Source organism: Bos taurus, chromosome 10 (assembly GCF_002263795.3).
Source record: "Bos taurus isolate L1 Dominette 01449 registration number 42190680 breed Hereford chromosome 10, ARS-UCD2.0, whole genome shotgun sequence".
Lineage (NCBI taxonomy): Eukaryota > Metazoa > Chordata > Mammalia > Artiodactyla > Bovidae > Bos > Bos taurus.
In genome coordinates this window covers 44,806,467-44,831,886 of record NC_037337.1, presented here as the reverse complement: position 1 = coordinate 44,831,886, position 25,420 = coordinate 44,806,467, and the positions used below count along the sequence as shown (strand labels likewise).

The 25,420-nt window shown below is 43.3% G+C and overlaps 1 long non-coding RNA gene across 1 annotated transcript; it reads right to left on the bottom strand.

Annotated features, from left to right (window-relative positions):
* Positions 1-15,512: 15,512 nt before the first annotated feature.
* LOC101907464 (uncharacterized) lies at positions 15,513-25,051 on the bottom strand. Its single transcript, XR_003036827.2, has 3 exons — positions 24,896-25,051; positions 22,267-22,438; positions 15,513-20,151 (listed from the first exon to the last, which is right to left on the bottom strand). It is a non-coding gene; the product is annotated as an uncharacterized lncRNA (long non-coding RNA).
* Positions 25,052-25,420: the final 369 nt, after the last annotated feature.

Here is a 25,420-nt window from a genome sequence, read left to right as displayed (position 1 = left end):
GCACAGACGCGGGTGACGCGGCGAGAAGGCGGGCGGGCGCCGGGAGCTCCGAAATGACGGCGGGCTTAGCCAATCGTGGCTTAGGAACGGCAGCCGCCGGACAATGCCCACCAATCGCGGCTCTGGCTGGGGAGGCGGGGCCACGTCGGGGTACGTCGACGCTTAAATAAACTTTATTGTCAGCTTTCTAGTGGAACAATAGGCAGAGAGCACCTGAGAAACAGTTACCGCTTGCTTTCTTCGCGGTCTTGGTAACAGCACGCAGAGAACAGTATCCTTAGAATTTCTGCTATCGGCCATACCTCTTATTGGACCATACAAACTGTTTAGTATTTTCAGTGTATTCATTCATTCATTCATTTAATTATATGCCTCCTACATAATAGTTGCTCTTCTAACAAGGCTAATACAAAGACTTTTAGCAAGGTCCCTTTATGACTCGGGCTTCCCTCCTGGCTCAGTCGGTAAAGAATCTGCCTGCCATGGAGGAGACCCGGGTTCGATTCCTGGATTGGGAAGATTCCCTGGAGCAGGAAATGGCAACTCACTCCAGTATTCTTGCCTGGAGAACCCTATGGTCAGAGGAGCCTGGCGGGCCACAGTCCATGGGGTCGCAAGAGTCTAAAACGCCTTTGGCTCAGAGGTTAAAGCGTCTGCCTGCAATGTGGGAGACCTGGGTTCGATCCCTGGGTGGGGAAGATCCCCTGGAGAAGGAAATGGCAACCCACTCCAGTATTCTTGCCTGGAGAATCCCATGGACGGAGGAACCTGGTAGGCTGCAGTCCTTGGACTCGCAAAGAGTCGGACATGACTGAGCAACTTCACTCACTAAAACCACCACTTTATGACGCCTTCGGCTTCCTAGCTGGCGCTAGTGGTAAAAGAACCCGCCTGCCAATGCAGGAGACGTGGGTTTGATCCCTGGGTCGGGAAGATCCCCTGAAGAAAAAAATGGCAACCCACTCCAGTATTCTTGCCTGGAAAATTCCATGGACTGGCGGGCTACAGTCTGTAGGGTCTCAAAGAGTCGGACACGACTGAAGCGACTGAGTATGCGTACACATGACTTGTTAGGAGTGGTCCATAGGTAAACATACAACTGTAATACTACGTGACAGTTCCTGACATGACTAGCAACCACAAAATTTTGAAGCCAGAAACCTGGACTTACCCTTTACTCCCTCTGACTGCAGTTACAACATCCAGTAGTTCATTGATTCCTGCTGTTCTGCCTCTCAAATTCCTCACCTCCTCCCAACCTCACTGTTGGTACCTCAAATCAGGCCTTCATAAGTTTTGCTTGCTTTAATTATCTGGTTTCTTAGAGCCAGTCTTGCCTTCTCCAGCCCACTCCCCGACACAGTAATGATAGTGATTTTGTAGAATAAAAATCGCCTAAAACAAAAACCTGTCCATAACAGTTTAAAGCTTAGTATCTTTCAGTGGGTCCTCATTGCCTTCTAGCAATAATCAAAACTTCTTATCATATTTAAGATCCTTCCTGATTCAGTCCCCATCTGCTTTCAGATACTGGACAGACAACAGTGAGCCAGAGAGACCACGCCTTTACTTTCATGAAGTTTATAAGCCCTAGAGGGAAGAAAAGCAATAAACAAACAATCTTAAATTATGACTTGAAGGTGGTGAGTTCACAGTGCAGTCAAAAGGGTAACTTGTCTTGAGGGAAGAGGATATACAAAGGCAAGGCATGGCCCAGAGGGGCTAGAACTTATGGGAGCTGGAAGGTAGGACAGAATGACAGCTGATGAGACTTGGACAGAGGCAAGGACCTGATCAAGAAGGATCTTTCATGCCATGCTACTGGGAACTATTGAAGTTCTTGGGGGGTAAGCCAATTATATAAATTTCATTTCAACAGATTATAATTAAACACTGTGTTAGCATACAAATGAGTTAGATATTTTCAGGAAGTTCAACTATAAAAGCAAAAATAGGCATGTAAATAAGTGCTTATGATCTAGAGTTATAAAGTGATAAATTTTGAGAAGTGCAAAGTGTGCTATCAGGTCAGAATACAGCTTTAAGGAGGAACTGTGAGAAAATCTATATTTTCCAAATAAGATGCTTACTGAGTAAATCAGGAAAATCAGCTCCAAGTGTTTTGCCTCAAACAAAATTTGATCAGAGCTGCGGCCCTAGTCACACACTGTGGTGTATACTAATTGTATAATCAATGAGGTACCAGCCAAAAATTAAGAAAAATGACCAGAACCCATAAACAAAGGGAAAATAATAAAGGAATGCTTAATGCAACTGCAGACAGTGCATTTCTTTAAAAAGTGGGGAAAAGCAGCTTTTACATTTTGCTTTGTGGAATTGACTCCTTAGTGCAAAAAACTAAGTTTTTTGCTCCTGACCATGTCTCTCTGTTTCAGGCCCAAAGTCATCACCCCCAGGTATGAGAAGGTTGGAAGAGGATTCAGACACACAGAATGCTGCAGGAACCACCAGACTCGAGCAGGGGCTAAAACTAATTATGGAAAAGAAGTATAGAAGAGTATAAGCATTCAACTTCTTTTTTATTTACAAAAATTTGTCTTTTCTTCCCCCTGCATTTGAAGGAGTCCCTTGGCCCATAGTGTCCAATAGGAAGTGAATCTTGGACAATTCCATTTCTGAAGATCAAGAAGGAGAAATTGACTATTTTTTTTAATCAAATGACCTGAATCCCAATCTAATAGTTGGCCAAGGGGTTGATAGGTCATTAATCCCTCTGTTTAATTATTCAACAAAGTTATTCAATCTTGCCCGTGTGCCAGGCAGTATTTTAGGCACTTTCACACAAAAACCTCTGAGAGCCTTCCAAAAAAGCTCTCAAAAAAACTGAGAGCCTTCCATCTGGCAAGGGAAGATGAACTATATAATTATAAATAAGTAAATTATTTCATGTTTTAGGAGGTGATAAATCCTATGGGGAAGTCATAACATGATAAGGGGAATAAGGAGGGGAGATGGGGATGGCGGAGGCAGTGGGAAACGATGCAGGTAGAAGTTTTCAAGAGGATGGTCAGGTTAGGCCTCACAGAGAAGGTAAAATGTAGGGACTTTCCTGGTGGTCCAGTGGCTAGGACTCTATGCTTCCAGTGTAGGGGCCCTGGGTTTGATCCCTGGTCAGGGAACTAGATCACACACACCCCAGCCAAGAATTCGCATGCCACAACTAAAGATCCTGAGTACCACAACTAAGACCTGGTGTAGCCAAATAAATAAATATGAGGGGAAAAAAAAGAAGGTAAAATATAGAGACCTAAGAAGGTAAGGGAGTTAGCCACATGAATACACAGGGTTAAGACAGTTCCAGACAGAGTACTCAGTGAAAGTGAGGGATAAGGAAGGTTTATATAATTTTAACTAGTTGAAAAATCAAAATAAGAATATTTCATGATACATGGCAATTATATGAAATTCAAATTTTGTGTCCCGAAATAGAGTGGTATTGGAACATAGTCACAACCGTGTGCTCACTGGCTGCTCTGGTGCTAAAGGGTAGAGTTGAATGCTGGTGACAGGGACCGCATGGCTCATGAAGCCTGGAGTATCTGTGAGAGTTTGCATGGTTTCAGAAATGCAGAGGCGGCAATTTCAACATTATTATCAGTCCAACTCGCTATCAAGTAGAACAACAAATCAGAGATACAGGTTACTCTTTGAAGGTTATTTTCATGACTTGCAACGTTTTTTAAAAAGTCTTAGCAGATTTACTAGACCTCTTTGTTCAAATTATTCTTCCAAAAACAACGAACAGAACAAATTGATAACACTTCTACAGAAATCTCTATTGTCTAGAAAGACAAGTTTGATATTCCAATGAATGCTATTAGTTTAATGCCCCATTAAATCAGACCTTTTTTAAAACAAATTGCAAATACAGAGAGTCTTTCTTCTTCCTTGGAGATAGAACATCTTCATTCCTTTTTTTTTTTTTTTTTGAAGGTCAGGCTCTGGAATTTCATGATTTAGCATTAAAAGCAAAAAGCAGGCCAATGAAGCTCAATTTTAATGGTAGAAATGGAATAGGAATTAATAGGAATTTCCTTAGCCATCTAGGGAGCATGAAGTATCCACCCTCCATATTTGATGCTCAGGAGAAAAGCTTACCTGGCAATGAAAACAACGCAAAGAAAACAGAACGAAGAGGTGGAGAAAGACAATTCCTGAAAATGTCTTACTTTTCATATATGTGAGCCCATATATTCCTTTGGGTCCTTGAGTCAGGTAGGGTTGGGGTTTTTTCACTTACAAATGAAATAGTCCTAACATGAGGACAGATACCAGAGAGAGGGTTGAAAGAAACAGTCCAGAGTTGGTGGGACTCAGCATGGGATGAAAAGGGGATGGCTTAAAGGTGACCTCAGGAATGTCACACATCAGAGATTTTAAAAATAGTGGTTGCAGTCATAGAAACAGGAGCACTGGGAGAAATGAACCAGTTGAGGAACATGAAGAATCAAGTTTGGGACCTGCTGAGTTTGAGGTGATGGTTGATGGAAATGTGAAGGAAACCAGAATATGTCACCACAAAATAGGTATGCTTCTTTGACATAAAACTTACTTTGAGCTGAAGGTAATTGAGAAGCAGCAAACCCAGAAAAAGTTCCCTCCCTTTTTTGCCTAAAGGCAGGATATAAAATAGAACTGGACATGGAACAACAGACTGGTTCCAAATCAGGAAAGAAGTACATCAAGGCTGTATATTGTCACCTTGCTTTTTTAACTTATAATGCAGAGTACATTATGCAAAATGCTGGGCTGGATGAAGCACAAGCTTGAATCAAGATTGCTGGGAAAAATATCAATAACCTCAGATATGCAGATGACACCACCCTTATGGCAGAAAGAGAAGAACTAAAGAGCCTCTTGATGAAGGTGAAAGAGGAGAGTGAAAAAGTTGGCTTAAAGCTCAACATCCAGAAAACTAAGATCATGGCATCTGGTCCCAGCACTTCATGGCAAATAGATTGGGAAAGAATGGAAACAGTGACAGACTTTATTTTTTTCCCCAAAATCACTGCAAATGATGACTGCAGCCATGAAATTAAAAGACGCTTGCTCCTTAGAAGAAAAGCTATGACCAACATGCTGCTGCTACTGCTGCTAAGTCACTTCAGTCGTGTCCGACTCTGTGTGACCCCATAGACGGCAGCCACCAGGCTCCCCCATCCCTGGGATTCTCCAGGCAAGAACACTGGAGTGGGTTGCCATTTCCTTCTCCAAAGCAGGAAAGTGAGAAGTGAAAGTGAAGTCGCTCAGTCGTGTCCAACTCTTAGTGACCCCATGGACTGCAGCCTACCAGGCTCCTCCATCCATGGGTACTGGATGTGGGGTAGACAGCATATTAAAAAGCAGAAACATTACTCTGCCATAGTCAAAGCTATGGTTTTTCCAGTAGTCATGTATGGATATGAGAATTGGACTATAAAGAAAGCTGAATGCTGACGAATTGATGCTTCTGAACTGTGGTATTGGAAAAGACTCTTGAGAGTCCCTTGGACTTCAAGGAGATCAAACCAGCCAATCCTAAAGGAAATCAGTCCTGAATATTCATTGGAAGGACTGATGTTGAAGCTGAAACTCCAATCCTTTGTCCACCTGATGCAAAGAACTGACTCAGTGGAAAAGACCTTGATGCTGGGAAAGATTGAAGGCAGGAGGAGAAGGAGACAACAGAGGATGAGATGGTTAGATGGCATCACCAACTAAACGGACACGAGTTTAAGCAAGCTCTGGGAGTTGGTGATGAGCAGGGAAGCCTGGCATGCATCCATGGGGTTGCAAAGAGTCGGGCATGACTGAGAGACTGAACTGAACTGACTGAGGATATAAATTCTCCTTTTACTCAAGATGGATTCTCATCAGCTCAGAGATACAACAGAGAAACCTGCAAACAAACCTCATTCCCTTATTTTCCTCCCATATATTTACCTTCCCTCAGTTTGGAAAGACTAAAAATGCTGTCTTATCATTTCTCTACAAATATATTGTTCTCTGTTGAAGGTACTCTATAATCTGGAATTCTAAACCACCATTTTGAATTACTTTTGGTTTAGGCTCTCCTATGTGTGCTGCATGTATTAATACCTGACTTGGTTTTCTCTAGTTCATCTGTTTTGTTGTGGTTGTTACTGTTGTTACAGGGGTCTCAGCCAAGAACTCACAGGGTAGAGGGAAAATTATGATGATTCCTTGCCTACACCTGTGAACACTCCTGAGATTCTGGAATGAGCCTGAGTGAGTGGGCCTGGCAGAAATGTCAGCTGAGGAGCCATCAATGTAAAGCTGTAATTGAACCATGAGGATGGGCTCCCTGAGAAACCATGGAAAGAAAAGAGGGCTGGTGACTGCATCTTAGGAAAACTTGGGGGAGTGACTTTCATGAGAAAAGTGGTTGGCAGGAGAAGGAAAATCAGGAATGTCACTGTCCAAAAGGCAGAGAAGAGAAGATTTGGAAAGAGGCAGAGTTGGAAGCAGGGCAACAGAGATCAACATTTGAGTGATAGAATTTTGATGAAGCTTCCCCTAAATATTATAAAAGAGTCAATTCTGAACGCTTGAAACCAGGTAAGTAATGAATATGGCAGAGCTTATGATCTCATATATTAACATACAGATTTAATAATTCACTTTAGGGACTTCCCTGGTATTCCCAGTGAAGGGGACCCGGGTTCAATCCCTGGTCAGGGAGCTAGATCCCACATGCCCCAGCTAAGAATTCATATGCGGCAACTAAAGATCCTGCATACTGCAACCAAGAGGATCCTGAGTGCTGCAATTAAGACCTGGCGCAGTCAAATAAATAATGTTAAATAAATAAATAACTTGCCAGATCTCCTGTGGATACTCTTATTCCCTCTTTCCTCTTCTCAACACCCCAGTGGGCCCTCAGGTACATTTGCTAACTCTCTGAATCACCCACAAAAGCTTAGTTATTTCCTGTTTTTCAAATATTTAATTATTATTACTTTATTGAGGTGTATTTGAATTACAATATTATATAAGCTTTAGATGTACAACATAGTGATTACAGTTTTTAAAGATTATATTCCATTTATAGTTATTATTTAATATAGGCTATATTCCTTGTGCTGTACAATATATCCTTGTAGTGTATTTATTTTATACATAGTAGCTTGTACTTTTTAAGCCCTTACACCTATCTTCCATCTTCCCTCTTCCCACTGGTAACTACTGGTTGTTCTCAATGACTCTGCTTGTGTTTTGTTATATCACTAGTTTTTATTTTTTAGATTCCACATCTAAGTGATATCATCCAATATTTGTCCTTTTCCATCTGACTTATTTCACAAAGCATATGTGTATGTGCTCAGTTGCTAAGTCGTGGTTGACTCTTTGGGACCCCATGGACTGTAGCCCTTGAGGCTCCTCCTCCCAGGAATACTGGAGTGGGTTTGCCGTTTCCTCCTCCAGGGGATTTTCCTGACCCAGGGATAGAATCCATGTCTCCTGCATTGCCAGGCAGATTTGTTACCACTGAGCCACCTGGGAAACCCTTCAGTAAGCATGGTACTGGCTAAATCCTCCTTTTTTTTTTTTTCAGATTTCTGCAAACTAGGCTTTCCTCAGGATGCTAGGAGTTGGACAGGGACTGCTACTACAGGAATCCCTATAGTGTTGGGAAGTCAGGTTTCTCAAAGGTCCTTTGATCGTCTTGTAAAAGGCATTGTCCTACTGAGTGAGCTCCAAATGCAGGCTTCATGCTGGGGCCAGACTTCCCAGGGTTCCTCCCTGTGAACCACAGCACTGGAGCAGAGCCTGCAAGCTGGAAAGAAGGGATGGGATGAGGAACTCCTCCAGATCTGCCCGAATCCCACACTGGCTCTCATCTCACACTGTCCTCTCATGAGGACATTTTAAGTAAAATTCTATTTTGATTCAGGAACACAAGATTCTCTGCCTTCTACCTCAAAGTCTCACAGAACTATCCTGTGCTCCAATGACATGTAAACCTCAGATACCTCACAGAGGGTCAATCCAAGAGGAAGTGAGACCTGGGTGAGGGTGGCAGCCAGTCATCCATTTGTTCATTCATTCAGCAGATATTTACCAAGGCATCTGTTTTGTACCAGTTAGATACTTGGGATATAGAGATGATGAAGACAGATCTGATCTTCATCCTCATGGAATTTACAGCCCAACAGGGAGACGGAAAACAGCAACAAGGCAAAGGAGACAGAGATGAGCAGAAAGGGATCTGATTTAGACAAGGGGGCGAGGAGAGACTTCTTGAAGGAGGTGACCTTTGGGCTGAGTTATAAAATATGAGCTATTACTGGATGTCCAAATGAGAAAAAAAAAAAAAAAGGCAGAGAAAGTAGCATGAGCAGCAGGAAGGCCATGATACCATGGAACTGAAGGTAGGCCATGGTGGGAAAAGGGGATGAGCAAGGTGGGTGGGTGGGTGTTAAGTGGGGAGGGGACAATGATAGGGAAAGGGCAGGTGACAAAGATTCTCTTCTCAGAAAAACTAGAGTCACGTTCCTCTGAGCCCCCTCCTTGACTAGGTCTTAAGCGTGGTCTCTAAAGACATAAACAAACATGTTTTCTAATAGCTCAAGGCCACATATCCCTAAGATAACCCTAGCCTCCATTTAAAGTACCTACCTGAGAAAACTCAAGGTTGTCAGGAAATTTGCTGTTGGTTCTGGTCATCACCTGAGGACAGGGCCTTCGTCTCTCAATCTCTATTGGATGGTAAAATTGTAACGTCCATAGTGGTTGGCCAGCAGACACTGCTAGCCTAGTTGCACTGAAACTCACTCCCCTTTGTAATCTTGCACTTCCCTGATTGTATTAAGCTCCCGTCTGCCTCCTCTCCCTACTCCCTCATTCTCCCTTTAAAAGACCCATGCATCTCTACCAATCCAGGTTGAGTTCTGTTCATGATGGACTCTTTCCTGTTGGAAAATGTGTAACTGATTAAAATCTGTCCTTACCACTTTAGCTAGCATCTGACTTTATTTATGACACAGGTCAGGGGTGCCCTGAAGGCCAAGAAGTCTAGGTTTTATTCTAAGTGCAGAAGAAAGCTATTAAATGGTGGCAAGGGTGGGGAGGAGTTGTGACTTGGGCTTTATGATCCTCCTGGCTACTGGGTGGCAAACAGAATGCAGTTGGCAGCGGACATGGGTTTGATCCCTAGTCAGGGAACTAGGATCCCACATACCATGCGAGCATGCTGTCACTTCAGTCCTGTCCGACTCTTTGCAACCTATGGACTACAGCCCCCTGGGCCCTCTGTCCAAGGGATTCTCCAGGCAAGAATACTGGAGAGGGTTGCCATGCCCTCCTCCAGGGAATCTTCCCTACCTAAGAATCGAACCCACATCTCTTAAGTCTCCTGCATTGGCAGGTGGGTTCTTTACCGCTAGCACCACTTGGGAAGCTTTCTCACATACCATGCAGCACAGCCAATATATTTGAAAAAAAAAAAGAAGGAAAAGAAAAATAGTAAGAAACTGGGAGGGCAATTAGGAGTGTGTTGCAGTAGTTAGGGAGCAGAGGGAATGTCAGAGCAGGCTGCCAGATATACTATCATGTATAGGAGAGGGGGTTAACTGTTGCAAATTACTCTTTTCCCTCTATTCAGCCATCATTATTAAGGATGGGGAGTCTCATCTTGTACACTATTTACTCTTATACCTCCTGTTTATTACTCAGCTTTTCTGAAAGAGCTGGAGAACCATTTGGGTAATTTTTCCATTATAGTAAAATAAATTCTAAAGAGCAAAAGCACATTAGAAAGAAAGGGAGAAATATAGCCACTATCAGTCAAGACATATTCCTCAGCTCTTCCACTGTGACTCTTACTTCAAACAGATCTATTTTCCAGTGAGATGCAGGCCCCAATTTCTCTCCTCGGCTCAGGAGAACCACTAGCTTTTTGTTTTACAAAGGTCCCTAGAAAATATGGCACATGTGCTACTATCTTGGATTTTAATAATGAAGAGGAAAAATATTCTTCATACTCATCTGCACTTGAACTCTTTGTTTCTCTTTACTTTTCCCATATTTGCTGTGTCATTCTTACTTAGCTTTGGCAAATGAGAGCAGTGGCAGCAGCCTCCAGGGGAATTTCGTGTTCGGTGCCTGACACGCCATCCTGGGCACAGGTGTTTTCAGCCCAGGGCAGCTTGCTTTCTCCTGCTTCCCTCTCCAGCTGTCATCACCCTGTCTCCCCAGTGGTGGTGCCGGAACCTGTGACCTGACCTCAGTGGTTCCACTAATGACTGTGTAGGAATAAATAATTCAGATAGTTAATGAGGGTTTGAGTTATTTCCCCCAGTGAGCCAATTTTCTGGCAGCCTGAGGCTTCAGAGTTCAGCATAGTATGTGTCTTTAAAGATGCTGCCTTTTCTTCACTCTTTCCTCACAGTCTGGAAGTATTCGGAATTTGTTTTTTTAAAGTCCAGATCTGCTTCTGACAATGGGCCTCTTTGACCCATTGCTCATGGGATATGAAATAGGTCCCAGCCTGTCTGACCCAGGCATTCCTGGAGAAAGTGAAATAAAACAGTCTGCATTTGTGAACCGAACTTCTGCTTGGACCTCCTTTCCTCTTGTGGTAGGTGGTAGAAGCTGAATCACAATCAACTTACAATGGAATGAGTCTGTTGACGCAATCTGTTTTGATCTCGTTTCCCAGGGATTTGCCTGTGTTGCAGGTGGGACATTCTAAAACGCCAAGGAGTGGGTGGTGGATCAGTGTCCTCAATGAGCCCGTCCTTGTAACCCCAGGATGGTCTCATTTCTGTCCAGTCTGATTATTGTTCTCATTTCTGTCCATCTCTGCAAAAGTCACTGCTGGCTCCCTCATGTCCAAGCTAGGCTTCTAGGTCCTCTTTGCTGTGCTGCCCTCAGTTCTTTGGTAATATCTCACTGCTCCTGTACCATCTAAGCGACAGAATTCTATTTCCAAGGCCTTTGGGACCCAGGGGGCTGCAGGGCTGATCCTCTGCTGTGGCCTGTTTCACTGAATAACTCAGCCTCATCTGCCTACATCAGCCTACAAATTGGTGGCCCACACGTGGCCCTCAGATGTGTTTTGTTTCATGTGTACTAATAAAAAATTAAAATTAGAGCCAACACTTAGAAATCAGAAGCTTTCATGCATTTCAGATCCTCCTTCCATTCGTTCCTGTCTCCTTGCCTTCTCTGAACCCACAAATAGACCTTTAAAGAGCCATTCCCTGCAATATACCTCAAGCTACCTCTTCAAGCTTACCTTTTTCAGTTCTGTTTTACACTTGACACTGTGTGGAGCTAGAGACTTGACACTGCTTGAACCCCAGTGCTTCTTAAACCGTTTGTGGTAAAGGACCAATTCAACAAATTTCCAATTGATTGCAATAGTAAAATATAGGAGTCCAGTTCAACATGGTAGAGTAAAAAAGAATTTGCATTCATCTCCTCCTGCAAGAGCACCAAAGTCACAATGAGCTGTTGAGTGACCATTAACAGGAGGATGCTGCTGCTGCTGCTAAGTCGCTTCAGTTGTGTCCGACTCTGTGTGACCCCATAGACGGCAGCCCACCAGGCTCCCCCATCCCTGGGATTCTCCAGGCAAGAACACTGGAGTGGGTTGCCATTTCCTTCTCCAGTGCATAAAAGTGAAAAGCGAAAGTGAAGTCGCTCAGTCATGTCCGACTCTTAGCGACCCCATGGACTGCAGCCCACCAGGATCCTCCATTCATGGGATTTTCCAGGCAAGAGTACTGGAGTGGGGTGCCATTGCCTTCTCCACGGAGGATGCTGGAACCTACCAAAAAAAGATACCCCATGTCCAAAGACAAGAGGCTGCAGCAAGACAGTAGGAGGGGCACAATCATGATAAAATCAAATTTCATACCCACTGGGTGGGTGACTCATAGACTGGAGAACAATACCAAAGAAGTTCTTGCACTGTTGTGAAGGTTTGGAACCCCGAATCAGGCTTCACCAGTCTGGGGAGCTGACAAAGGGACTGGGGATCCCCAGGGAATCTGACCTAAGCTCTGCAGGATTTGATCACAAGACTTATACAGGAATGGGGGAAACAGACTCCAGTCTTGGAGGGCACAAACAAAACCTTGCAGGCACCAAGATTCAGAGGAAAGGAGCAGTGACTCCAAGGAAACTGAACCAAAACTACATGCTAGTGTTGGAGGGTCTCCTGTGGAGGCCTGGGTCCGCAGGGGCCGCCACAGGCACCGGGGGCACTGGCAGCAGCTGTCTGGGAAGGTCCCCTTTAGCATAAACCCTCTTGGAGGTCACTATTAACCTGACCATAGAGCCAACGGCTGGGTCGCCTCAGGTCAAAAAACTACCAGGAAGGGAGTGCAACCCCACCCATCAGCAGATAATTGTATTAAAACTTTACTGAGTAGCTTCCTTTAATTTCTTGGGCTCCAAAATCACTGCAGATGGTGACTGCAGCCATGAAATTAAAAGATGCTTGCTCCTTGGAAGAAAAGTTATGACTAACCTAGACAGCATATTAAAAAGCAGAGACATTGCTTTGCCAATAAAGTTCCATCTATCAAAGCTATGGTTTTTCCAGTAGTCATGTATGGATGTGAGAGTTGGACCATAAAGAAAGCTGAGTGCTGAAGAACTGATGCTTTTGAACTGTGGTGTTGGAGAAGACTCTTGAGAGTCCCTTGGACTGCAAGGAGATCCAACCAGTTAATCCTAAAGGAAATCAGTACTGAATATTCATTGGAAGGATTGATGCTAAAACTGAAACTCCAATCCTTTGGCCACCTGATGTGAAGAACTGACTCACTGGAAAAGACCCTGATGCTGAGAAGATTGAAGGTGGGAGGAGAAGGGGACAACAGAGGATAAGATGGTTAGATGGCATCACCGACTCAATGGACATGAGTTAGAGTAAGCTCTGGGAGTTGGTGATGGACAGGGAAGCCTGATGTGCTGAAGTCCATGCGGTTGCAAAGAGTAGGACACAACTGAGCGACTGAACTGAACCTAACTGAGTAGCTTCCTGGGCTTCCCTGAAAGCTCAGTTGGTAAAGAATCTACCTGCAATGCAGGAGACCCTGGTTTGATTCCTGGGTGGGGAAGATCCACTGAAGAAGCGATAGGCTACCCTCTAGCTGGTGGCTCAGCTGGTAAAGAATCCACTTGCAATGTGGGGTCCCTGGGTTGGGAAGATTCCCTGGAGAAGGGATAGGCTATCCACTCCAGTAGTCTGGCCTGGAAAATTCCATGGACTATATAGTCCATGGGGTCGCAGAGTTGGACACAACTGAGCAACTTTCACTTTCACATAACTTTTTACTGAGTAAGGCCCTGCTTACCAGAGCAAGACCCAGTTTTTCCCACCACCAGTCCCTTCTCTAAGAAAGCTTACACTAGCCTCCTCCATCAGAGGGCGGAGAGAAGAAGCAGGAAGAACCACAATCCCACAGCAACTAAAACAAAAACACATTACAGAAATTTAATCAGGATGAAAAAGCAGAACATTATGTCACAACGAAAGGAGAGATAACACCCCAGAAAAACAACTAAATGAAGTGGAGATAGGCAACCTTCCAGAAAAAGAATTCAGAATAACAATAGTTATCATATCCTGAATATGATTCAGGATCTTGGAAAAAGAATGCAGGCAAAGATTGAGAAGATGCAAGAAATGTTTACCAAAGACCTAGAAGAACTAAAGAACAAACAAACAGAGATGAATAATACACTAGAAGGAATCCACAGCAGAATAACTGAGGCAGAAGCATGGATAAATGACCTGAAGGACAGAATGGTGGCAATCACTGCCACAGAACATAGGAAAAAGAATGAAAGAAATGAAGACAGTCTAAGAGATCTCTGGGACAACATTAAACACATGAACATTTGCGTTATAGGGGTCCCAGAAGGAGAAGAGAGAGAGAAAGGACCTGAGAAAATATATGAAGAGATAATAGTTGAATCCTAACATGGGAAAGGAGATAATCAACCAAGCCCCAGAAGCACAGAGAGTCCCAGGCAGGATGAACCCAAGGAGGAACATACTGAGATACATAGTAATCAAACTGACAAAATTAAAGACAGAGATAAACTATTAAAAGCAACAAGGGGAAAATGGCAAATAATATACAAGGGAACTCCCATTAGGCTGTCAGCTGATTTCTCAACAGAAACTCCACAAGCCAGAAGGGAATGGCATGACATATTTAAAGTGATGAAGGGAAAAACCTACAATGAAGAATATTCTACCCAGCAAGACTCTCCTTCAGATTTGATGAAGAAATCAAAAGCTTACAGACAAGCAAAAGTTAGGAATTCAGCACCACCAAACCAGCTTTATAACAAATGCTAAAGGAAGTTCTCTAGGCAGAAAACAAGAGAAGGAACCCAAAAACAATTAAGGAAACAGTAATAGGATCACACATGTTGAGGTACCTTGAGTGTAAATGGATTAAATGCACCAACCAAAAGACAGACTGGCTGAGCTGATGAAAACATGTGTGTGTATGCACTTCCACTGACCACATCACTCTGCTTGACCCCCCAAATTGAATGTAATTATTTTATATTGTTAGGTTAATCATGTTCCCATTATGGCTTGCAATTGTAATCACCTTTTATTTTTTGTCTGGCTATTGATTGTGAAAACTGACAAACATCTTTTACTACTGTGATTATGTAACTATTACTTAATATCATTGTATCATGATTGGTCAACAGAAAAATTATAGAATTCTATATCACCGAATCTAGCATTTAATAGAAAAGCCTATAATCACTTTTTATTAAATCCATATGCACATCAGAATTATCTTGGAATTTTCTGAAAAATACAAATGCCCAGGTATTATTATTATTATTTTTTTTTTTGGCCAGAACTCCAGATATGTTTCTAATGAGTAACCATGTTTAAAAACAACTGGACTTATGAGGATATTTTACTTTTATCTAGTTTGTTTCACTTTTCTATTTCATATTCAGTGCTCCCATTTCATTTAGTTTATGTTTTCCTATTTCTCCATCTCTTTTTTTTAAATGTTCTTTCTCATGCCTTATCAAGCATAGTGGAAAAACTTTTGTATACATAAATATAAATAATATGTATAATATATGTATTTTAGAAAACATGAATTTTTGCCTACCTAAAAAATTTAACATTTTGATTCCACTTGTTTGACTTAGTATGAATAGAATGCTAGATTTCTAATTAAAAATTAGATATGCAACAAGCAATAAAGGTTTACTGTATAGCATAGGGAACTACAGTCAATATCTTATAATAACTTATAATGGAAAATAATTTCAAAAATAACACGTGTGTATACATGTAACATATGTGTGTTAGGTATAATAACGTGTGTATATGTATAACGTGTATATATGAATCACACGCACAAAAAAGGATTCTACTTTTTGAAATTTAGCAATGTTTATCTTTTTGCCAGTTTTTAAACATGTTCTATGGACATCTAATAACAATGTGTAAGATACAAAATTTTAAAGATATTTGTGTGGGATATGATTAATATAAATTAATTAAATATAAATCTATTATATTTAAATTATTAATGACATAATTCAAGATGATCCTAATTCTTATTTTTTCTGCACTTGATAAAATATTCTCAGAGAAATGTTAATGTCTCACTATGATTATTTTTTCTTTTCCCTTGTATTTTTTCTGGTTTTTGTTTTATGTATCTTTGTTCTTTTATTGTTACGGTGTCTAATGGTACATGATGTCTATCTTCTTTGTGAATTGTACCTTTTATCATTGAAAATATTCATCTTTGTTTCATTTAAAAAAAGAAATGGTAATTATGTGATATTACAGATATGTTAGGTAATGCTATGGTGACAATCACATTGCGACATGTAAATGTGTCAAATCAACTTGTTGGACATCTTCAATTCAGTTCAGTCACTCAGTCGTGTCCGACTCCCTGCGACCCCATGAATTGCAGCACGCTAGGCCTCCCTGTCCATCACCAACTCCCGGAGTTCACTCAAACTCATGTCCATTGAGTTGGTGATGCCATACAGCCATCTCATCCTCTGTCGTCCCCTTCTCCTCCTGCCCCCAATCCCTCCCAGCATCAGAGTCTTTTCCAATGAGTCAACTCTTTGCATGAGGTGGCCAAAGTACTGGAGTTTCAGTTTTAGCATCATTCCTTCCAAAGAACACCCAGGAATGATCTCCTTTGGGATCAACTGGTTGGATCTCCTTGCAGTCCAAGGGACTCTCAAGAGTCTTCTCCAACACCACAGTTCAAAAGCATCAATTCTTCGGCGCTCAGCCTTCCTCACAGTCCAACTCTCACATCCATACATGACTACTGGGAAAACCATAGCCTTGACTAGACGGACCTTTGTTGGCAAAGTAATGTCTCTTCTTAACTTACATAAAGTACCCTGCCATTTATATCTCAATAAAAAATTACACCTAAAACACAGTAAAATGTAAAAAACTTTAACACTAAACAAAAAATGAAATAAAAGGACATACACAAACACAAGTTCATTTTTTAAAAATTATTAGTTTGAACAGAAAAATTACTCCCTTATACTACTATATAATTTTTAAAAGCTTTTGCTCAGTTCTCAACTTAACCCATCGTGGGTCAGTAACAATTACAAGCATGGCAGAACAATTCCCAGACTTCTCTGCTTCTGTGCCTTTGCTGATGCTGTTTATCTACCTGGAAAGCTGTGCCCATTGCTGTCCATCCTCCCTGCCTCCCCTGGCCCTCATTACCATGTTCATCTTCTCAAGACCTTCTGATCTTTCAAGGTCCTTTCAAATGCCACCTCTGCTAGGAGGCATCTTTCCTGCTCTTTGAGCCTCTGTGGAACACAGATCAACTGCCAACCTTTGGACACTGCATTATGGTCATGGTATACTGGAATCATTATACCCTTACCGGATATTCCACTGCCTGAGCTCGAGGACTTTCTTTCCCATGGTATTAACACAGAGCCTTGTATCAAGTAGGCTCTCAACACACACTTGCTGATTTGATACTTCAGTTAAAAAAAACACAACAATCAAATATGCCATTTGGTTGCTCACAGAATGTTAGTGGCAGAAGCGGGAACAAAATTCAGGGCTTTGGGCTCTTAAGTTCATTCTCATGAATTTGCACAAACATAGCCTGAAAATGTGAGATTTCTATCATAGAGCATCACAGAAATCTGATTAAGAAAACACAGGTCTATTTATTATTGCCAATTGAAATTTGACAGTCTATTTTCCCAAATTTGAACTAAGGCTCAGGCACCTAGAGAAAGCAGAAGAAAAGGCCCTGGAATTAGAATCCACGTGTTCTTTGACCTTGGTTCTCTTTCACCCAAGATTTGGTCATTCCTCGTTCTCTTTCCAGCTTTAAAAGAGGTGGCAGGGGTGGTGGGGGGTGGAGGAAGGACTCCAGAGGTCTGAGACCCAAAAGCAGTGTTACTAAGGGGGCTGCTGGAAAGGGTTACCCAGCCTCAGAGAGACTCTTCCTGGAAAAGAAAACCCTGGAGGCCAGAACAATGAAGGAACTGGGCCACTTGGGAGGGATACTGAAGACATGGAAAATCCTGCCTACCCTTTCAGGGCCTCCCTGAAGTTATGGGAGGTCAGACTGTGTATGTTTTTTGAGGGTTTGGGTATGTTTTCAAAATCAAGGAACATCAAGCCATGTAAAAATTGTAGTATTACATATTAAATGCCTAATACATAGCAAATTAACACTTTTCACAAACACACACACACATAGATAAGACGACTGCAGATCTAGCCTCATGTAGAAATAAAGCTAAAAGTCTGTATATAAGGCTGTGAGTGTGAGGCCTGGGATGGGGGTTGAGGTTGGGGGTAGGAAGACCCACTTCTGATGATTTATGGCTGATGGGGCTCCTTTCTGCCCCCAGAGATTTCAGATATTATCTCCTAGTCTATCTTGGGAACCACTTTCAGCTGTTTTCTCTATTCAAACACTCCCTAACGGTCTTATTCATTCTTATAGTTCTAATTGCCATGTTCGCTGACTCTCAGATCTGTACCCTTGGTCGAGCCTCTGTCTTGAAACCCAGATCCTTGTAGCCAATCTCTGTACCCAGTGCCCACTGGACATTTCAATCTATGTATCCTCTTGATACTTCAAGCTCAATGTTCCCCAAAATAAAGCCCACTCTTCTGTCTCCTTTGCCGATCCCCACTCTTTGACTGTGTGCTCCAGACCAAGCTGGCTGTGAAGAGGCCCAGCATATGTAGTTCTTCCAGGCCGAAACTCCCTCTAACATTTCCCTCCCAGTTCCCTTTGCCAGTTTCCATCTACTCAGCTATAAGATGGCATTTCTTTTATTCCAGGAAGCTGCCACCAAATCCTTAGACCAGGCTGCGCCCCTGGCTGCACACTTTCATCCAACCTTGACCTGCTCTTCAGTTTATTACCATCTTGTCTATGTTCGTACTCAGTCATGTCCATCTCTCTGTGATCCTATGGACTGTAGCCCATCAGGCTTCTCTGTCCATGGGGTTTTCCAGGCCAGAATACTGGAGTGAGTTGCCATTTCCTCCTCCATGGGATCTTCCCAACCCGGGGATGGAACCCATGGCTCCTACATCAGCAGCACATTCTTTATCCATACCATGGTCAGGATTCAATTAATTGTGGACTTTTTCTTCTAATGACTGCACCTACTGCTAGCAGAAACCCCGCTGCCTGATTGCAGGGCTCCTTTCTACCTTGTTTACTGCTCTGTCCCCAGGGTCTGGTATATGGTACCTGGCATACTATAGGCACTTAATAAAATACGTGTGGACTGACTGAATGTATGAATCCTGTTGCTCCATTACTTAAAATCCTTCAAGCTGGCAGGCTTCAAGATAAAGGCCTGTATGTCCCACATGGGATCTGGGGCCCACAATCTGAAGCCTGTCTACATTTCTTCGCACCTTCATTCTATCAGTCCAGTATAATAAGAGTTCAAGTTTTAGCATCAGATGGCCTGGGTTCAAATCACAGCTGTGCCACTTACTAGTCATTTTCCTTGGGAAATTACTAATAGTTTTACTACCAATTTTTTTTTTTTTTTTTTTACTTACTGATTATTTTCCTTGGGAAAACTGGTGAAGCTTTTGGTGCCTCATGCTTCTCATCTATTAAATGGGAATAATAACAGTACTTACCTGGTAGGCTTGTGAATACTAAAGTTAATTTTACTGGACTTCCCTGGTGGTACAGTAGATAAGAATTCACCTGCCAATGCAGGGGACATAGGTTCAATCACTGGTCTGGGGAGATTTCACACGCCAAGGAGTAACTAGGCCAGTGTGCCTGCCACAAGTACTGAAGCCTGCATACTACAGAGCCCGAGATCTGCAACTACTGAGCCCACAGGCTGTGCCTGGACCCCATGCTCTGCAACAAGAAAAGCCACTGCAATGAGCAGTCTGCACGCTGCAACTCGAGAGTGGCCCCCATTTCCCGCAGCTAGAGAAAGCCTGTGAGGAGCAGCGAAAACCCAGCACAACCAAAAACAAATGAGTAATAAAAATTAAAGTAAAATTAACTTTACTTATTCATCAACATTACATATAGGATACATGTATACATATATGTATATGAATTTATATGTATCAACACATGTTGTACATATTTGCACATACATGCATGATATGTGCATGTGTTAATGATAATTATTAATTAATTTGCACATGTATACGTATATATGAATTGATTTACAAAAATTCTGTGTGTGTGCACGTGCAAAGTGCTTACACCAGTGCCTGGCACATGCTATGCTCCTTTCCTATCACACCCTCCCACACTCAGTGCTTAAATCAGACTGAGTCAGTTTTGGTCCCGCAGTGCACCGTGACTTCTCCGTCTCTTTGTATTTGCTCCCTTCTTGGCCTGGAATAGCCTCATACCCTCCTGCCCTCATGACCCAGGTCAGGTCACCACCTTTGGGGTGCCTTGGGTCACCCTCTCTCCATCTGGTGGTATGCAACTTCCCTCAGCCCATCAATGGCTCAGCAAGGACTCCATGTACTCCTTTCTTACCTTCTGCCATCAATGACTGTGAGCTCCCAGGGCAGGGTTTGTGTTTCATTGCTTTGTATCCTGCATCGAGCACAGTGTCCTGGCTCCAGCAATGCTCTAGAAATATTTGCTGAACAAATGCAAACAATCAAAACGATTTATAGACAGGGCTTGTGTATACATATGTACATGTGGGCCAACGACCCCTGTGGAGGGCCTGGGTGGTCCGCAGGAGAGGAAGGAGGGCCATGGTATGAAGGGAGAAGCTCCTCTATTTCTGAGGGTAAGGGTTGGGTGGAAGGGACAGTGCTAACAGAGGAGTGTGTCCACCTTTCCATGTCAGTGTCCCCTGGTGCTATTGGTAGTGGTCAAGAACCCACCTGCCAATGCAGGAGATGTAAGAGATGTGGGGTCAATTCCTGGGTTGGGAAGATTCCCTGGGGGAGGAAATGGCAACCGACTCCAGTATTCTTGCCTGAAAAATTCCATGGACAGAGGAGCTTGGTGGGCTATGGTCCATAGGGTCGCAGAACTAGACACAGTTGAAGCAACTTAGCACACTCACACGTCGTGGGCACATTTTGCAGTTATGGCTGCAATGTTCTACATATTGCAGTGGTTGTAGCTTTGCTACTAATTCGACTGTGATCTTGGAAAACAACTTCTCAAAAATTCAGTTCCCTTATCTATAAAGGAGACCCAATCAGCTGGCTTGGGGTGAATTAGCTGCATTCCTTTCTACTTTGCTTCCCTAGTAGCTCAGCTAGTAAGGAATCCACCCACAATGCAGGAGAATCTGATTTGATTCCTGGGTGGGGAATATCTGCTGGAGAAGGGATAGGCTACCCATTCCAGTATTCTTGGGCTTCCCTGGTGGCTCAGCTCGTAAAGAATCCGCCTGCAATGTGGGAGACCTGGGTTTGATCCCTGGGTTGGGAAGATCCCCTGGAGAAGGAAATGGCTACCCACTCCAGTATTCTGGTCTAGAGAATTCCATAGACTATATAGTCCATGGGTCACAAAGAGCTGGACACGACTGAGTGACTTTCACTTCACTTCTACTGCATAACTCACTGCTTTTACCTGTGTCTGTTCTGATTGTGCAATGTCCATGCCTTTCTATTTGTTAATTTTTGAACATTCACCCTGACCCCTAACTACATAATAAGTATAAATGTAAGGTCATTTCCTTTTTATGTTCTATTTATTAAACATTAGTTATTTGCATACCACGTTCTGGTTTATCCTGTATTCACATTTTACCTATACTACTTTTTGGCTAAGTATTTTTATATAAATTGACTTGCTTTTTTGTTTATATCCATTTTAGTCTTGTTCTAAAACACAATATTTTTTAAAATCATGGATTTTTTAGGCAAATGGTACTTTTTAAATACACATGAAAATATATACACAACTGTTATAGTATTCCGGAGAAGGCAATGGCACCCCACTCCAGTACTGTTGCCTGGAAAATCCATGGACGGAGGAGCCTGGTAGGCTGCAGTCCATGGGGTCGCTGAGGGTCGGACACGACTGAGCGACTTCACTTTCAGTCTTCACTTTCATGCATTGGAGAAGGAAATGGCAACCCACTCCAGTGTTCTTGCCTGGAGAATCCCAGGGACGGGGAGCCTGGTGAGCTGCCGTCTATGGGGTCGCACAGAGTCGCACACGACTGAAGCGACTTTTTCACCTGTCCACCATCCTTTTGGGTACAGGTATGCACACTACTCTTTGGGGATCTCATAGACCAGTGGTTCTCAAAGAGTGATCCCTGGACCAGCGACACCAACATCTCCTGGGCACTTGCTAGAAATGTACATTCTCCAGCCCCACCCTGGATGTAATGAGTCTGAATCTATGAGAGTGAGGCCAGCAAGCTGCGTTTCGACAAGCCCTCCAGGTGACACTCTCAAGACTGGGAACAGCTGTTGGAGACCTTTCTGGGCTCCCATGAGCTTCTACACAGAAGTTCCTAACTCAGACCCTTTCCTGAGGCCCAGCTCAGCCCCGCCTCCTCCAGGGCCATTCACTTGTCCTTGTTCAACCACCGAGACTGGGAACAACCACGAGAGCACACACCTGCCTTTCCTGCAGCTCACGCGGCAGGATCCCCCAGAGGCAGCTTCTTCTGGTACAATTTCCTTCCCACTTCTACTGTTTCCCAACCTTTCAGGCACTGAGTTGATTAAATTCAGAGGCAGAAATAGGTCAAACCCTCTGTTCCATACAAACTAATTACCTTCTCTGTCTTCCTCGTTCTGTCCTGTGAGGTAGGGGAGTCCTTGCTGCTCTTTCACCCAGCTTGATCCTCCATGTGGTCGACAGCATTCTCCACTAGGCAGGGCACAAGGCCCCTAGTTGTCCACAGAAGCTTGAAGACACTTTCTTGTCCTTTGACCAGCGGCTCGGACCTTGGAGAAAGAAGCATAGGACCTTGTAAGGATTTGGTTTTGCTCAGCCAGTGATGCTACGGCAAAGCCACCGCTGTTTCCTTCAGGGTTTTTTCCCCTCTGTTCTCCATGTGCACTCACTCTCTCCTTTGCTGACTTCAGCTATTTTGTAGCTTCAGCTGTTGAAGAAGCTTGAACCCATGTGTGCAATCCCCACCTCCCAGAGAAGCTCTCATTCTGCAATTTCCGGGCTAGCCCCGTCCTCTGCACCTCACAGCCAGCAATTGCAAAGCTGAATCTATCACCTCTGTGGAGAGGAAGGAAACCTTTTACCTTTAACCTTCTAAAGTCTCAGCAGGGCCCCTGCGGGCAAAGAAATGGATTAGTGAGAAAAACACAAGCAAGTGAATTCCCAGGAGTACCTTGTGTATGTGCACATGCGAGAAACCCAAGAAAAAAGAAAAGTAACTCTCTAAGAGGTGGCTTAGAATTCAGGCTGAAATACCATCTTCATATTCACTAAAAAAAAAAAAAAAGGGTGTGGGGAAGGCCAGTCATGGGGACAACAGCAGGAAAAGCAGGGTTGTTTGTGACGCAGATTTAAATCGCTGCCTTCTCCTTGGATAAGAGTTTCTAGTGGTTTAGGGTCACCCTTCTCTTCCTGATACAGAGAGGGAGACACCCTTACAAATGGAGAGTTCCTTTATAAATATAGAGCTTATCTGGTATCTGCTCTTTTTAAAAAATAGCCAGCTGAAATAATCCTTATACCAAAGGGGCGCTGTCCGTAATGAACTTGCTCTCTTGCATTTCCCATCTCAGCTAATGGAACCAAAGTCTCCTGCAGCATCCAGGCTAGAGAACCCTCCCTCTTCCTGACCTCCTGCCCCCCTATTTGGGGTGCTGTCCAGGGTGTGGTGATCCTGCCTCTTCCTCTGGAATCTTTCCTCCTCTCCATCCACAGCCACTTTCTAAGGGAAGGCCCTCGCTCTGTTTTTGTTATTACAGCTTCCAAACTGGAGTAGAATTCTAAATAGCAAGTAAAATCATTAGCACGTTTAGCACTTTGCTGCTAAAAGTTTTTCAGGGGCTTCCTACCATCTAAAAGATCAAGTTCAACACCTTTGCAAATAAGGCCAGCCCAGACTTCCTTTCCTGCCTGTTCGCAAAGCACACTGGACGTGCTGGGAGCTTTCTGGCCTTCAGGCCTGGGACACTTTCCGGCAGCCTGTCCCTTCCCATCACCCCTGGGATCCCAGGTCTCCCGTCAACCCTGTGCAGGCTCCCTGACTTTTCCCTGCACCCAGCCGAGCCTCGGCTCTGTCCTCAGCACCTTCGGGATCTCTTCAGTGAGGGCAGGGCCTCTGCAGAGGAGAATGGGGTGGTCTCTCATTCACCCTGACCCACTTGGGGCCCAAGCACATACTCCTATCAAATCAGCACTCACACAGCTTCTAGACATTAACCTTTTTCCTGACAGGTGCTGGGGGAGGCGAAACTCCCCCAGGGACATCTTGGGGTGCCTGGCTGGGTCTGAAACTTAAACTGAGAAAGACAGATTAACAGGAGGGGAGCATACAAATTAAAATAAAATTTTAAAAAATGTATGTGGGATTCCTCACCAGAGAATGAAGACTCAAAGAAGTGACCAGAGTAGGAAATGTTTATATTTTTCCGCCAATTAAACATTAAATGTGTGCAGAATTAACAACACAAAGGAGATTGGACTAAGGATGTTTCAAGGAGGCCCAGGTAACCCTTATCTTCTTTAACAAGGATAAGGGTTCCTTTAACAAGGTTTGTTTAGAGATTCCTCTGGTGCCCTCTATGGGCTGATAAGAGTCTATATCCAGTAAAAGGAGAATTTTATTTCCGGTCTTCAGGCAAACAAGGGAGAGCTTTTCCTGGGTTTGCAACTTCTTAATTGCCTTCAGCTCAAAATAATTTTTTATGTCAGAGGAATATTTTGGGGTGACACGGTCTGGTTTTTTTTTTTTTATCAGCTCTAGCTCCCTTGTACTTGCAGAGTGCCTACCTCCAAGCATGAATTAGTAACAAAGTTCCCTTCACCCCCAAAGAAATGTGGAAACTCAGAGCAGCCCCAACATTTTGTCTGGAGTCACAGGGGCATTAGGCATGCCCACCTCCCAACCACACTAGGCCTCTTAGAGGACACTCACTATCTTAAGACGTGTGAACGAAAAATGTTGCTTGCCATGGGAGTAAAGAAAGGACGTTACAGCTATCAAGGCCACTAAAGCCGCCACCAAGAACAGGATACTGGCCCTAGATAGCTGAGGTGCCTACCAAAGAAATGATTTAAGTGAGCCCAGACTCTCACTTGTTCCCATACAAAGAAAAGTGCTAAATTCATTAACTTGAGATATCTAAGTTTTTTTTTTTTTTTTAATTAACAGTAATCTTTTGAAATTCCAACTACCTGGTCTTTGTTGCAAAAGCTCCTGGTTTCTCCCTTACCTCTTTGAAGCAGTCCTTCAGAGTTGAGAGACTGAGTCCTGGGCTTAAGTACTGTTTTGCCTGCCAAATAAAACAGAATTCTCAACTTTTAGGTTCTGCTTTTTTTTTTTCAGTCAGCCTAGAAGCCAAACTAGCAATCCCCCAACCTGTCTACATTAACAAGTCAGTTTCATTAGCATAACTTTACTAGTCCAGAGACTCTTATGTTGGAAAAGCGAGTTGCAAATCTTTTGTTTCATTGCAGAAATTTCTGGCAAGTCTCAAGTCATCAGCAGACAGTGTAAATTTACATTCCTAGACTCGCCTTACATTTTTGTAGCCCACAATCTTAATCTGTTATACCACAATCCTCTCTCAGTCCTAATCAGGCCTCTCTGATCTGCCTTCAACCAGGCCTCAAAGAATTATTAAAACAGACCTTGCCCTTCCCTTATCAAGACACTATCAGCCTTCCTTACTGGTAAATGGTAATGAACACAGCTTTGCCATAGTAACAGGTCTTTTGAAAGTCAGCATTCAACAGGC